Below are 14,594 nucleotides of genomic sequence, written 5' to 3' on the forward strand. Positions count from 1 at the left end.
TGAACAGAGAAGAAGATTCAGTGTCATCAATCTGCAACACGTGCCTCTAATGAGGGGGTGAATATAGAATCCTCAACGATTACAACGTCTCTGGGAACTGTGACAACAACAAGGTTTAAACCATTTTGATATATATTGTAACCTATTGGCTAAGGAATAGTGCTGAAAATGAGGTAAATCTAATCCACCACTGTCCTTGGTCTTCTGTGGGGTTTTTAAACTAATACGTGGTGGTTTGTTTTTCCACAGAAATTTGGAGATGCAAGAATCTAGTGACTTAAACCAAATAGCAGATGGTTTAATAGGGATCATTGAGAACAAATAGTTAACTTTTGGTAGTATAATCATTTTAATGGTTGTAACTCTCCCCATAAGTGATATAGGTAAGGACTTCAAACGAGACAGATCGTCCTCTACTTTCTTTAATAATTGCACATAATTTAGCTTTGTTAGCTCTGAGAGCCTGGAGGAAATGTTTATGCCTAAATATCTAATATTTCTTGACTGTAAAGTGATCACAGGTATATTCTGGACCCTACAGTTAATGGACAGAACTGTGGTCTTAGACCAGTTGATAAAGTAGTCAGAAAGTGCTGAGAATTTATTTATGAGTGTGATCGTGTGAGTGAGAGACGTCTGTGAGTTCTGAAGGAAAAGTAATACATCATCAGCATAAAGACTTATTTATTTTATGCTCAATATTTTGGAATTGGATGCCTTTAATATTTCTATCTTGTCTGATAGAAGCTGCTAAAGGTTTGATGAAAATAGCAAAAAGTGAGGGAGAAAGTGGGCAACCCTGTCTTGTACCTCTCTGCAGACTGAAGCTTGGAGAAGTTTGATCATTTGTCCTGACACTTGCATTTGGGGAGCTATATAATATCCTTATCCAGTTGATGATGTGTGACCCAAACCCGAATTTGTTTAATGCTGTGAATAAAAATTTACAGTTCACTCCATCAAATGCTTTTTCTGCATCTAGAGAGTCGATTGTGGTTTCTAAGTTGTTGATGGTTGAATAGTCTATGAGATTAATGATCCGGTTTGTGAACGAACAGTTGTGCCTACTGCTCTTCAGCCTGTCAAATGAAACGTAGAATTTGAAACGTGACAAATGCCCCAAGGAGTTGAGTCGTAAACGAATCAACACTGTTTCCTGTGCGAGGACCCGTCAGCCGAGGAGTTGAGTCATGAACGAATCAATAGTTTCCTGTGCGATGACCCGTCACCCGAGGAGTTGAGTCGTGAACGAATCAATACTGTTTCCTGTCCTGCTGACTGAGCTTATGAAAATGCCGCCTGCCATGTGGTGAGGAAGGGTACTGCATGAAAATGAACGAATCACTCACTGAGACAACTCGTTACTCCCGAGTCACTCCATCAAATGCTTTTTCTGCATCTAGAGAGTCGATTGTGGTTTCCAAGTTGTTGATGGTAGAATAGTCTATGAGACAAACGGGTAAGAAAAGGTAGTATTGCCAGACCATACATCATCAAAAGCAGGAGTGGATGTGTTCGGCTACAAGAAGGTTTGAATGTCCGACCATAGTTTGTAAAAAGCGGGTAAGACAAGGTGCGAATGCCCGACAATGTATGATCAAAAGAGGGAGCGGAGGTTTTTGGCTGCAAGGTCTGAATGTCCAACCATAATCTGTAAAAACCGGGGAAGAAAAGGCAGGAGTGGATGTGATCGGCTACAAGAAGGTTTGAATGTCCGACCATAGTTTGTAAAAGGCGTGTAAGAAAATGTTCGAATGCCCGAACATATACCATCAAAAGAGGGAGCAGAGGTGTTCCGCTGTAAGAAGGCGTGAATGTCCGACCATAGTTGGTAAAAAGCGGGTAAGAAAAGGTTAAAATACCCCACTGTACACAATCAAAAGAGGGAGCGGAGTTGTTCAGCAACAGTGTGAAAGTCCGACCATGGTTTGTAAAAAGCGGGTAAGAAAAGGTTTGTATACCCGAATATACACCATCAAAAGCGGAAGCGGAGATGTTCGGCTGCAAGAAGGTGTGAACGTCCGACCAAAGTTTGTGAAAAGCAGTTAAGAAATGTTTCGAATATCTAACCAAACATAATCAAAAGTGGGAGCAGAGCTGTTCAACTGCAAGTAGGTGTGAATGTCAGATCATAATTTGCAAAAAACTGATGAGAAAGGGTGAGAATGCCCGAATATACACCATCAAATGCGGGAGCAGAGTTGTTCCGCTGTAAGAAGGTGTGAATGTCCACCCATAGTTGGTAAAAAGCGGGTAAGACAAGGTGCGAATGCACAACAATGTATGATCAAAAGAGGGAGCGGAGGTTTTCGGCTGCAAGAAGGTTTGAATGTCCGAGCATAGTGCGTAAAAAGCGAGTAACAAAAATTTGAATTCCCGAACATACACCATCAAAAGCAGGAGTGGATGTGTTCGGCTACAAGAAGGTGTGAATGTCCGACCATAGTTGGTAAAAAGCGGATAAGAAAAGGTTAAAATACCCGACTGTACACAATCAATAGCGGAAGCGGAGTTGTTCGGCTACAAGAAGGTGTGAAAGTCCGACCATGGTTTGTAAAAAGCCGGTACGAAAAGGTTCGAATGCCCGAATATATACCATCAAAAGCAGGAGTGGATGTGTTCGGCTACAAGAAGGTGTGAATGTCCGACCATAGTTGGTAAAAAGCGGGTAAGAAAAGGTTAAAATACCCGACTGTACACAATCAATAGCGGAAGCGGAGTTGTTCAGCTACAAGAAGGTTTGAATGTCCGAGCATAGTCTGTAAAAAGCGGGTAAGAAAAAGTTTAAATGCCCGAACATACACCATCAAAAGAGGGAGCGGAGGTGTTCCGCTGTACGAAGGTGTGAATGTCCGACCATAGTTGTTAAAAAGCGGGTATGAAAAGGTTAAAATACCCGACTGTACAAAATCAATAGCGGGAGTGGAGTTGTTTGGCTACAAGAAGTTGTGAAAGTCCGACTAAAGTTTGTAAAAAGCGGGGAAGAGAAGGTGCGAATGCCCGACAATGTATGATCAAAAGCGGGAGCGGAGGTGTTCAGCTGCAAGGTCTGAATGTCCATCAATAATTACTAGAAAACATGAAAGAATATTTTCGAAAATCAAACCGCACATGATCATAAGTGGGAGAGGATGTGTTAAGCTGCAAGAAGGTGTGAATGTCCACCCATAATTCCTGAAAAATGGGTAAAAAAAAGGTGCGAATGCCCAACCATACATCATCAAAAGCAGGAGTGGAAGTGTTCGGCTACAAGAAGGTTTGAATGTCCGAGCATAGTTCGTAAAAGGCGGGTAAGGTTCCGGTGTAAGAAGGTGTGAACGTCCGACCAAAGTTTGTAAAAAGCAGTTAAGAAAAGGTTAGAATATCTAACCAAACATAATCAAAAGCGGGAGCAGAGCTGTTCGATTGCAAGTAGGTGTGAATGTCAGATCATAATTTGCAAAAAGCTGATGAGAAAGGGTGAGAATGCCCGACTATACACCATCAAATGCGGGAGCGGAGGTGTTCGGCAATGAGTAGGTGTGAATGTCCGACCATAATTGCTGAAAAATGTGTTAGAAAAGGTAAGAATGCCGGACCATTCATCATCAAAAGCGGGAGAGTTGTTCGGCTGCAAGAAGCTGTGGATGTCCAGCCATAAATACTCACAAACGGGTAAGAAAAGGTAGTATTGCCAGACCATACATGATCAAAACAGGGAGCGGAGGTTGTTCAGCTGCAAGAATGTCTGAATGTCCACCCATAATTCCTCAAAAATGGGTAAAAAAAAGGTGCGAATGCCCAACCATATATCATCAAAAGCAGGAGAGGATGTGTTCGGCTGCAAGAAGGTCTGAATGTCCAACCATTATTTGTAAAAACCGGGAAAGAAAAGGCTCGAAAACCAGACTATACACCATCAAAAGCGGCAGCGGAGGTGTTCGGCTGTAAGAAGGTCTGAATGTCCATCCATAATTACTGAAAAATGGGTAAGAAAAGGTGAGAATGCCCAACCATATATCATCAAAAGCAGGAGTGGATGTGTTCGGCTACAGGAAAGGGTTGAATGTCCGACTATAGTTTGTAAAAAGCGGGTAAGGAAAGGTTCGAATGCCCGAACATACACCATCAAAAGAGGGAGCAGAGGTGGTTCAGCTGCAAGAAGGTGTGAATGTAAGACTAAAGTTTGTAAAAAGCGGGTAAGACAAAGTGCGAATGCCCGACAATGTATGATGTTTTCAGGAGGGTTTCGGCTGCAAGAAGGTCTGAATGTCTGAAATATGGGTGGTCTGAATGTCCACCCATAATTCCTCAAAAATGGGTAAAAAAAAAGGTGCGAATGCCCAACCATATATCATCAAAAGCAGGAGAGGATGTGTTCGGCTGCAAGAAGGTGTGAATGTTCGAATAAAGTTTGTAAAAAGTGGGTAAGACAAGGTGCGAATGCCCGACAATGTATGATCAAAAAAGAGAGCGGAGGTTTTCTGCTGAGAGAAGGTCTGAATGTCCAACCATTATTTGTAAAAACCGGGAAAGAAAAGGCTCGAAAGCCAGACTATACACCATCAAAAGCGGCAGCGGAGGTGTTCGGCTGCAAGAAGGTCTGAATGTCCATCAATAATTGCTAGAAAACATGAAAGAGAATTTTCGAATATCAAACCGTACATGATCATAAGCGGGAGAGGAGGTGTTCAGCTGCAAGAAGGTGTGAATGTCCACCCATAATTACTGAAAAATGGGTAAGAAAAGGTGCGAATGCCCAACCATACATCATCAAAAGCAGGAGTGGATGTGTTCCGCTGTAAGACGTTGTGAATGTCCGACCATAGTTTGTAAAAAGCGGGTAAGAAAAGATTCGAATGCCCGACTATACAACATCAAATGCGGGAGCGGAAGTGTTCGGCTGTGAGTAGGTGTGAATGTCAAACCATAATTGCTGAAAAATGTGTTAGAAAAGACTAGAATGCCGGACCATACATCGTCACAAGCGGGAGAAGTGGTGTTCGGCTGCAAGTAGATGTGAATGTCCAGCCATAATTACTCACAAACGGGTAAGAAAAGGTAGTATTGCCAGACCATACATGATCAAAACAGGGAGCGGAGGTGGTTCAGCTGCAAGGTGTGAATGTCTGACTAAAGTTTGTAAAAAGCGGGTAAGAAAAGGTGCGAAGGCCTGACAATGTATGATCAAAAGAGGGAGCGGAGGATTTCGGCTGCAAGGTCTGAATGTCCAACCATAATCTGTAAAAATCGGGGAACAAACGGCTCGAAAGCCCGACTATACACCATCAAAAGCGGGAGCGGAGGTGTTCAGCTGCAAGAAGGTTTGAATATCCGACCATAGTTTGTAAAAAGCGGGTAAGAAAAGGTTCGAATGACCGAACATACACCATCAAAAGAGGGAGCGGAGGTGTTCCGCTGTAAGACGGTGTGAATGTCCAACCATAGTTGGTAAAAAGTGGGTAAGAAAAGGTTAAAATACCCGACTGTACACAATCAATAGCGGGAGCGGAGTTGTTCGGCTACTAAAAGGTGTGAAAGTCCGACCATGGTTTGTATAAAGCGGGTAAGAAAAGGTGCGAATGCCCGACAATGTATGATCAAAAGAGGGAGCGGAGGTTTTCGGCTGCAAGAAGGTCTGAATGTCCAACCATAATTTGTAAAAACCGGGGAAGAAAATGCTCGCAAAACCGACTATACACCATCAAAAGCGGGAGCGGAGGTGTTCAGCTGCAAGAAGGTCTGAATGTCCATCAATAATTGCTAGAAAACATGAAAGAGAATTTTCGAATATCAAAACACACATGATTATAAGCGGGAGAGGAGTTGTTCAGCTGCAAAAAGGTGTGAATGTCCACCCATAATTACTGAAAAATGGGTAAGAAAAGGGGCGAATGCCCAACCATACATCATCAAAAGAGGGAGCGGAGGTGTTCCGCTGTAAGACGGTGTGAAAGTCCGACTATGGTTTGTAAAAAGCGGGTAAGAATAGGTTCGTATGCCCGAATATACACCATCAAAAGCGGAAGTGGAGGTGTTCGGCTGCAAGAAGGTTTGAACGTCCGACCAAAGTTTGTGAAAAGCAGTTAAGAAAAGGTTCGAATATCCAACCAAACATAATCAAAAGCGTGAGCAGAGCTGTTCGACTGCAAGTAGGTGTTAATGTCAGATCATAATATGCAAAAAGCTGATGAGAAAGGGTGAGAATGCCCGACTATACACCATCAAATGCGGGAGCGGAGTTGTTCGGCTGTGAATAGGTGTGAATGTCTGACCATAATTGCTGAAAAATGTGTTAGAAAAGGTAAGAATGCTGGACCATACATCATCAAAAGTGGGAGAGGTGGTGCAGTAGAAGTTGAAATTGATCTAGACATTGACAAATATGAAGGACAAAGCAGTTTCCACTTGGTTTGAGTGAAGCAATGAATTTTATAGCAAAATCCGAAATCATGCATAACTCCTCAAAAGGAACGTATTGCTCAACCAAAGGGATGCTTCTTTCTCATTCAGGGTATATAAGGAACTTTCTCCTTGATACATTTTAGACATTGATAAATATGAAGGATAAAGCAATGTTAACTTGGTTTGAGCAAAGCAATTCATTTTATAGGAAAATCCGAAATCGTGCAGAACGTATGAAAATAAGCTTATTCTCGGATTCCTGATCCTTCAGTGTTGCTCTTTCTTCTACTGTAAAGTACAATGTTGTTCTTTGTTGAAGTCGATCTAGACATTGATAAATATGAAGTTAAAAGCAGTTTTAACATAGTTTAAGTGAAGGAATTCATTTTATAGATAAAATCCGAAATCGTGCAGAACTCATGAAAGCAAGCTTATACTTGGATTCCTGAAATTTTAGATTTGCTCTTTTACTGCAAAGTACAACGTTGTTTTTTTTGTTTAAATCTTTCTAGACATGGTAAATATGAAGGACAAAACATTTTTAAAATAGTTTGAGTGAAGGAATGCATTTTATAAGCAAAATCCCAAATCATGCAGAACTCATGAAAAGCTTTTTCTCGGATTTCTGAACTTTTGCTCTTTCTTTTACTGCAAAATACAACGTTGTTTTTTGTTTAAATCTATCTAGACATTGATAAATATGAAGGTAAAAGCCATTTTAACATAGTTTCAGTGAAGGAATTCATTTTATAGATAAAATCCGAAATCGTGCAGAACTCATGAAAGCAAGCTTATACTCGGATTCCTGAAATTTTAGATTTGCTCTTTTACTGCAAAGTACAACGTTGTTTTTTTTTTTTCAATCTTTCTAGACATGGTAAATATGAAGGACAAAACAGTTTTAACATAGTTTGAGTGAAGGAATGCATTTTATAAGCAAAATCCCAAATCATGCAGAACTCATGAAAAGCTTTTTCTCGGATTTCTGAACCTTTGCTCTTTCTTTTACTGCAAAATACAACGTTGTTTTTTGTTGAAATCTATCTAGACATTGATAAATACCAGCTGAACATCTCTGCTGCCGCTTTTGATCTTTATGGTTGGGCATTCTTACCTTTTCTTACCCGCTTTTTACAAATTATGATCTGACATTCACACTTACTTGCAGTCGACCACCTTCTCTCCCGCTTGATATTGGAAATTTTTCTTTCATATTCCTCCGCTCCCTCTTTTTATGGTGTGTGTTCGGGCATTCGAACCTTTCCTTACCCGCTTTTTACACACTATAGTCGTACATTCACACCTTCTTGCAGCCGAACACATCCACTCCTGCTTTTGATGATGTATGGTTGGGCATTCGCACCTTTTCTTACCCATTTTTCAGTAATTATGGGTGGACATTCAGACCTTCTTACAGCCGAACACCTCCGCTGCCGCTTTTGATGGTGTATAGTCTGGCTTTCGAGCCTTTTCTTTCCCGGTTTTAACAAATAATGGTGGGACATTCAGACCTTCTCTCAGCAGAAAACCTCCGCTACCTTTTTTGATCATACATTGTCGGGCATTCGCACCTTGTCTTACCCGCTTTTTACAAAATTTAGTCGAACATTCACACCTTCTTGCAGCCGAACACATCCTCTCCTGCTATTGATGATATATGGTTGGGCATTAGCACCTTTTTTTACCCATTTTTGAGGAATTATGGGTGGACATTCAGACCACCCATATTTCAGACATTCAGACCTTCTTGCAACCGAAAACCTCCTGAAAACATCATACATTGTCGGGCATTCGCACTTTGTCTTACCCGCTTTTTAAAAACTTTAGTCGGACATTCACACCTTCTTGCAGCTGAACAACCTCCGCTCCCTGTTTTGATCATGTATGGTCTGGCAATACTACCTTTTCTTACCCGTTTGTGAGTAATTATGGCTGGACATTCACAGCTTCTTGCAGCCGAACACATCTCCCGCTTTTGATGATGAATGGTCCGGCTTTCTTACCTTTTCTAACACATTTTTCAGCAATTATGGTCGGACATTCATACCTACTCACAGCCGAACACCTCCGCTCCCGCATTTGATGGTGTATAGTCGGGCATTCTCACCCTTTCTCATCAGCTTTTTGCAAATTATGATCTGACATTCACACCTACTTGTATTCGAACAGCTCTGCTCCCGCTTTTGATTATGTTTGGTTAGATATTCTAACCTTTTCTTAACTGTTTTTTACAAACTTTGGTCGGACGTTCACACCTTCTTACACCGGAACCTTACCCGCCTTTTACGAACTATGCACGGACATTCAAACCTTCTTGTAGCCGAACACTTCCACTCCTGCCTTTGATGATGTATGTTTGGGCATTCGCACCTTTTTTTTTACCTATTTTTCAGTAATTATGGGTGGACATTCACACCTTCTTGCAGCTTAACACCTCCTCTCCCACTTATGATCATGTGCGGTTTGATTTTCGAAAATTTTCTTTCATGTTTTCTAGTAATTATTGATGGACATTCAGACCTTGCAGCTGAACACCTCCGCTCCCGCTTTTGATCATACATTGTCGGGCATTCGCACCTTTTCTTCCCCGCTTTTTGAAAACTTTAGTCGGACTTTCACAACTTCTTGTAGCTGAACAACTCCACTCCCTCTATTGATTTTGTACAGTCGGGTATTTTAACCTTTTCATACCCGCTTTTTAGCAACTATGGTCGGACATTCACACCTTCGTACAGCGGAACACCTCCGCTCCCTCTTTTGATGGTGTATGTTCGGGCATTCAAACTTTTTCTTACCCGCTTTTTACAGACTATGCTCGGACATTCAAACCTTCTTGCAGCCGAAAACCTCCGCTCCCTCTTTTGATCATACATTGTCGTGCATTCGCACCTTGTCTTACCCGCTTTTTACCAACTTTGGGTGGACATTCACACCTTCTTACAGCGGAACAACTCTGCTCCCGCATTTGATTATGTTTGGTCTGATATTCTAAACTTTTCTTAACTGCTTTTTACAAACTTTGGTCGGACGTTCACACCTTCTTGCAGCCGAACATCTCCGCTTCCGCTTTTGATGGTGTATATTCGGGTATACAAACCTTTTCTTACCCGCTTTTTACAAACCATGGTCGGACTTTCACACTGTTGCTGAACAACTCCGCTCCCTCTTTTGATTGTGTACAGTCGGGTATTTTAACCTTTTCTTACCCGCTTTTTACCAACTATGGTCGGACATTCACGCCTTCTTACAGCGGAACACATCTGCTCCCTCTTTTGATGGTGTATGTTCGGGCATTCGAACCTTTTCTTACACGCCTTTTACAAACTATGGTCGGACATTCAAACCTTCTTGTAGCCGATCACATCCACTCCTGCTTTTGATGGTGTATTGTCCGGCATTCTAGTCTTTTCTAATACATTTTTCAGCAATTATGGTTTGACATTCACACCTACTCACAGCCACCCAGCCACCAGGGCCCAGGCCCAGCACCACCACCCACGCCAGAGCGGCCCGGCCACCCGGCATAGAGCCAGCAGCCACCACCCCAAGGCCCCTAAGGGACCCCGCCCCACACCGCAAGACAGCCCCACCCGCAAGCCCCCAAAACTGCCCTCCAAGCCCGACACACAGTCCACCCCAGCAATGACCAACCCGGTCCCCACGACCCGAGAGACCACCAGACGCCCGAAGCGACACAGCCCCCCCCCAGCACACACCCAACCGCCCAGAGCGACGGGACAGCAACCCACCACCACCACTATGTGATAAAGCTAATCAGAGGGGACCAGAGAGAATGAAATTCAGCCAATTGATGTTTTGAGGAGGCAGACATTGTTTCCATGCTAATATAATCTAAAAGAAAATTTCTAAACTGGTTAATACACAGATTGTTCTTCGCTTTCCAGTTCATGAGAATAGTTTTCTTTGCGATACATAACACTGTGAGAACCATGTGTACTGAGTTCATTTCCATGTTGATGTTGTCTAAGTCACCCAGTAGGCACAGTCTGGGGCATTCAGGGATGCTACACTTTAGCCATGTTGATAGGTCCTCACAGACTTCAAGCCAGAACTTCTGGACAGGCGCACAAAACCACAAAGCGTGTGCATAATCATCAGGTGTGTTATCTGTGCAATGTGAGCAGACGTTTGAGTGTGTTAGACCCATCCTGAACATCCTTTGTCCTGTATAGTGTGTTCTATCAAGGATTTTGTATTGTATGGGCTGTAAATTAGGATTTCCAGTCATTCTGAAGGTGTTCAAACATATTTGTGGCCAGAAGCTATGACTAGAACTGATGGATAAATCTGCCTCCCATTTTGAGGATGGAAGAGACATTGTGTCATCTATCTTAGACAATAATTTATATATTTTTGATAGTAGTTTTGGGGTGCAGATGCTTAGAAATTCTGCTACCCTAGTCGGGAGTTGTAAGTCTGGTTGGTGGAGGATATATTTCTTTGTTATTATAGACTTAAGTTGTTGATATTCTAGGAATTTATTGCTGCCTATCTGATGTTGTGATATGAGCTCATCAAATGAAATAAAATTTCCATTTTGGATTATATGTTCCAGATGTTTGATTCCTTTGATCTTCCACAGAGTAAAGTTTAGCATTTTTTTGTTTTGCAGTATGTCATTATAGGATTGTTCCAGATGGGTGTAAGCTTACACGGGACAAGTGAGGACTTTGTTATTTTAAGAAATTCCCACCAGGCTGTCAGAGAGGTACTGATGTTAATGCTTTTGAAACATTTGTGATTTTTTACGTTTTGACGAATAAGTGGCAGGTCAGAGATTTCCAGATTATCACACAATGCTTGTTCTATATTTATCCATGGTTCATCTATTGGGCTAGGTTTAAACCATTTTGATATATACTGTAACCTATTGGCTAAGGAATAGTGCTGAAAATTAGGTAAATCTAATCCACCACAGTCCTTGGTCTTCTGTAGGGTTTTTAAACTAATACGTGGTGGTTTGTTTTTCACCAGAAATTTGGAGATGCATGAATCTAGTGACTTAAACCAAGTAGCAGATGGTTTCAATGGGATCATTGAGAACAAATAATTAACTTTTGGTAGTATCATCATTTTAATGGTTGTAACTCTCCCCATAAGTGATATAGGTAAGGACTTCAAACGAGAGAGATCGTCCTCTACTCTCTTTAATAATTGCACATGATTTATTTTTGTTATCTCTGAGAGCCTGGAGGAAAGGTTTATGCCTAAATATCTAATATTTCCTGACTGTAAAGTGATCACAGGTATATTCTGGACCCTACAGTTAATGGGCAGAACTGTGGTCTTAGACCAGTTGATAGAGTAGTCAGAAAGTGCTGAGTATTGCAAGACCATACATGATCAAAACAGGGAGCGGAGGTGGTTCAGCTGCAAGGTGTGAATGTCTGACTAAAGTTTGTAAAAAGCAGGTAAGACAAGGTGCGAAGGCCTGACAATGTATGATCAAAAGAGGGAGCAGAGGTTTTCGGCTGCAAGGTCTGAATGTCCAATCATAATCTGTAAAAATCGGGGAAGAAACGGCTCGAAAGCCCGACTATACACCATCAAAAGCGGGAGCGGAGGTGTTCAGCTGCAAGAAGGTTTGAATGTCCGACCATAGTTTGTAAAAGTCGGGTAAGAAAAGGTTTGAATGCCCGAACATACACCATCAAAAGAGGGAGCGGAGGTGTTCCGCTGTAAGACTTTGTGAATGTCCGACCATAGTTTGTAAAAAGCGGGTAAGAAAAGATTCGAATGCCCGACTATACAACATCAAATGCGGGAGCGGAAGTGTTCGGCTGTGAGTAGGTGTGAATGTCAAACCATAATTGCTGAAAAATGTGTTAGAAAAGACTAGAATGCCGGACCATACATCGTCACAAGCGGGAGAAGTGGTGTTCAGCTGCAAGTAGGTGTGAATGTCCAGCCATAATTACTCACAAACGGGTAAGAAAAGGTAGTATTGCCAGACCATACATGATCAAAACAGGGAGCGGAGGTGGTTCAGCTGCAAGGTGTGAATGTCTGACTAAAGTTTGTAAAAAGCGGGTAAGACAAGATGCAAAGGCCTGACAATGTATGATCAAAAGAGGGAGCGTAGGTTTTTGGCTGCAAGGTCTGAATGTCCAACCATAATCTGTAAAAATCGGGGAAGAAACGGCTCGAAAGCCCGACTATACACCATCAAAAGCGGGAGCGGAGGTGTTCAGCTGCAAGAAGGTTTGAATGTCCGACCATAGTTTGTAAAAGTCGGGTAAGAAAAGGTTCGAATGCCCGAACATACACCATCAAAAGAGGGAGCGGAGGTGTTCCGCTGTAAGAACGTGTGAATGTCCGACCATAGTTGGTAAAAATCGGGTAAGAAAAGGTTAAAATACCCGACTGTACACAATCAATAGCGGGAGCGGCGTTGTTCGGCTACTAAAAGGTGTGAAAGTCCGACCATGGTTTGTAAAAAGCGGGTAAGAAAAGGTGCGAATGCCCGACAATGTATGATCAAAAGAGGGAGCGGAGGTTTTCGGCTGCAAGAAGGTCTGAATGTCCAACCATAATTTGTAAAAACCGGGAAAGAAAGGGCTCGAAAGCCCGACTATACACCATCAAAAGCGGGAGCGGAGGTGTTCAGCTGCAAGATGGTCTGAATGTCCATCAATAATTGGTAGAAAACATGAAAGAAAATTTATGAATATCAAACCGCACATGATCATAAGCGGGAGAGGAGGTGTTCAGTTGCAAGAAGGTGTGAATGTCCGACTATATTTGGTGAAAAGCAGGTGAAGCAAGGTCTGAATGCCCAACCTAACATCATCAAAAGCGAGATCAGAGGTGTTTGGCTGCAAGAAGGCCATAGTTTGCCAAAAGCGGGTAAGGTGCGAATGACCGACTAAATATCAACAAAAGTGGGGGCGGAGGTCTTCGGATGCAAGTGGGTGTGAATATCCCACCATACAAGTATAGTGGAGAGGAAGCTGTGAATGGCCGACCATAGTTTGCAAAAAGTGGGTGAGAAAAGGTGCGAATGTCCAACCATACATGATCAAAACAAGGAGCGGAGGTGTTTGGCTGCGACAAGGTGTGAATGTCTGACTAAAGTTTGTAAAAAGCAGGAAAGAAAAGGTGCGAAGGCCTGACAATGTATGATCAAAAGAGGGAGCGGAGGTTTTCGGCTGCAAGGTCTGAATGTCCAACCATAATCTGTAAAAATCGGGGAAGAAACGGCTCGAAAGCCCGACTATACACCATCAAAAGCGGGAGCGGAGGTGTTCAGCTGCAAGGTTTGAATATCCGACCATAGTTTGTAAAAGTCGGGTAAGGAAAGGCTCGAAAGCCCGACTATACACCATCAAAAGAGGGAGCGGAGGTGTTCAGCTGCAAGAAGGTCTGAATGTCCATCAATAATTGCTAGAAAACATAAAAGAAAATTTTCGAATATCAAACCGCCCATGATCATAAGCGGGAGAGGAGGTGTTCAATTGCAAGAAGGTGTGAATGTCTACCCATAATTACTGAAAAATGGGTAAGAAAAGGTGCGAATGCCCAACCATACATCATCAAAAGAGGGAGCGGAGGTGTTCCGCTGTAAGATGGTGTGAAAGTCCGACCCTGGTTTGTAAAAAGCGGGTTAGAATAGGTTCGTATGCCCGAATATACACCATCAAAAGTGGAAGCGGAGGTGATCGGCTGCAAGAAGGTTTGAACGTCCGACCAAAGTTTGTGAAAAGCAGTTAAGAAAAGGTTCGAATATCCAACCAAACACAATCAAAAGCGGGAGCAGAGCTGTTCGACTGCAAGTAGGTGTGAATGTCAAGCCATAATTACTTAAAAATGGGTAAAAAAAAGGTGCGAATGCCCAACCATACATCATCATAAGCAGGAGTGGATGTGTTCGGCTACAAGAAGGTGTGAACGTCCAACCAAAGTTTGTAAAAAGCAGTTAAGAAAAGGTTCGAATAACCAACCAAACATAATCAAAAGCGGGAGCAGAGCTGTTCGACTGCAAGTAGGTGTGAATGTCAGATCATAATTATCAAAAAGGTGATGAGAAAGGGTGAGAATGCCCGACTATACACCATCAAATGCGGGAACGGAGTTGTTCGGCTGTGAGTAGGTGTGAATCTCAAACCATAATTGCTGAAAAATGTGTTAGAAAAGGTAAGAATGCCGGTCCATACATCATCAAAATCGAGAGAGGTGGTGTTCGGCTGCAA

Source organism: Leuresthes tenuis, unplaced genomic scaffold (genome assembly GCF_036924035.1).
Source record: "Leuresthes tenuis unplaced genomic scaffold, fLeuTen1.0.hap1 SCAF_24, whole genome shotgun sequence".
Taxonomy (NCBI): Eukaryota; Metazoa; Chordata; class Actinopteri; order Atheriniformes; family Atherinopsidae; genus Leuresthes; species Leuresthes tenuis.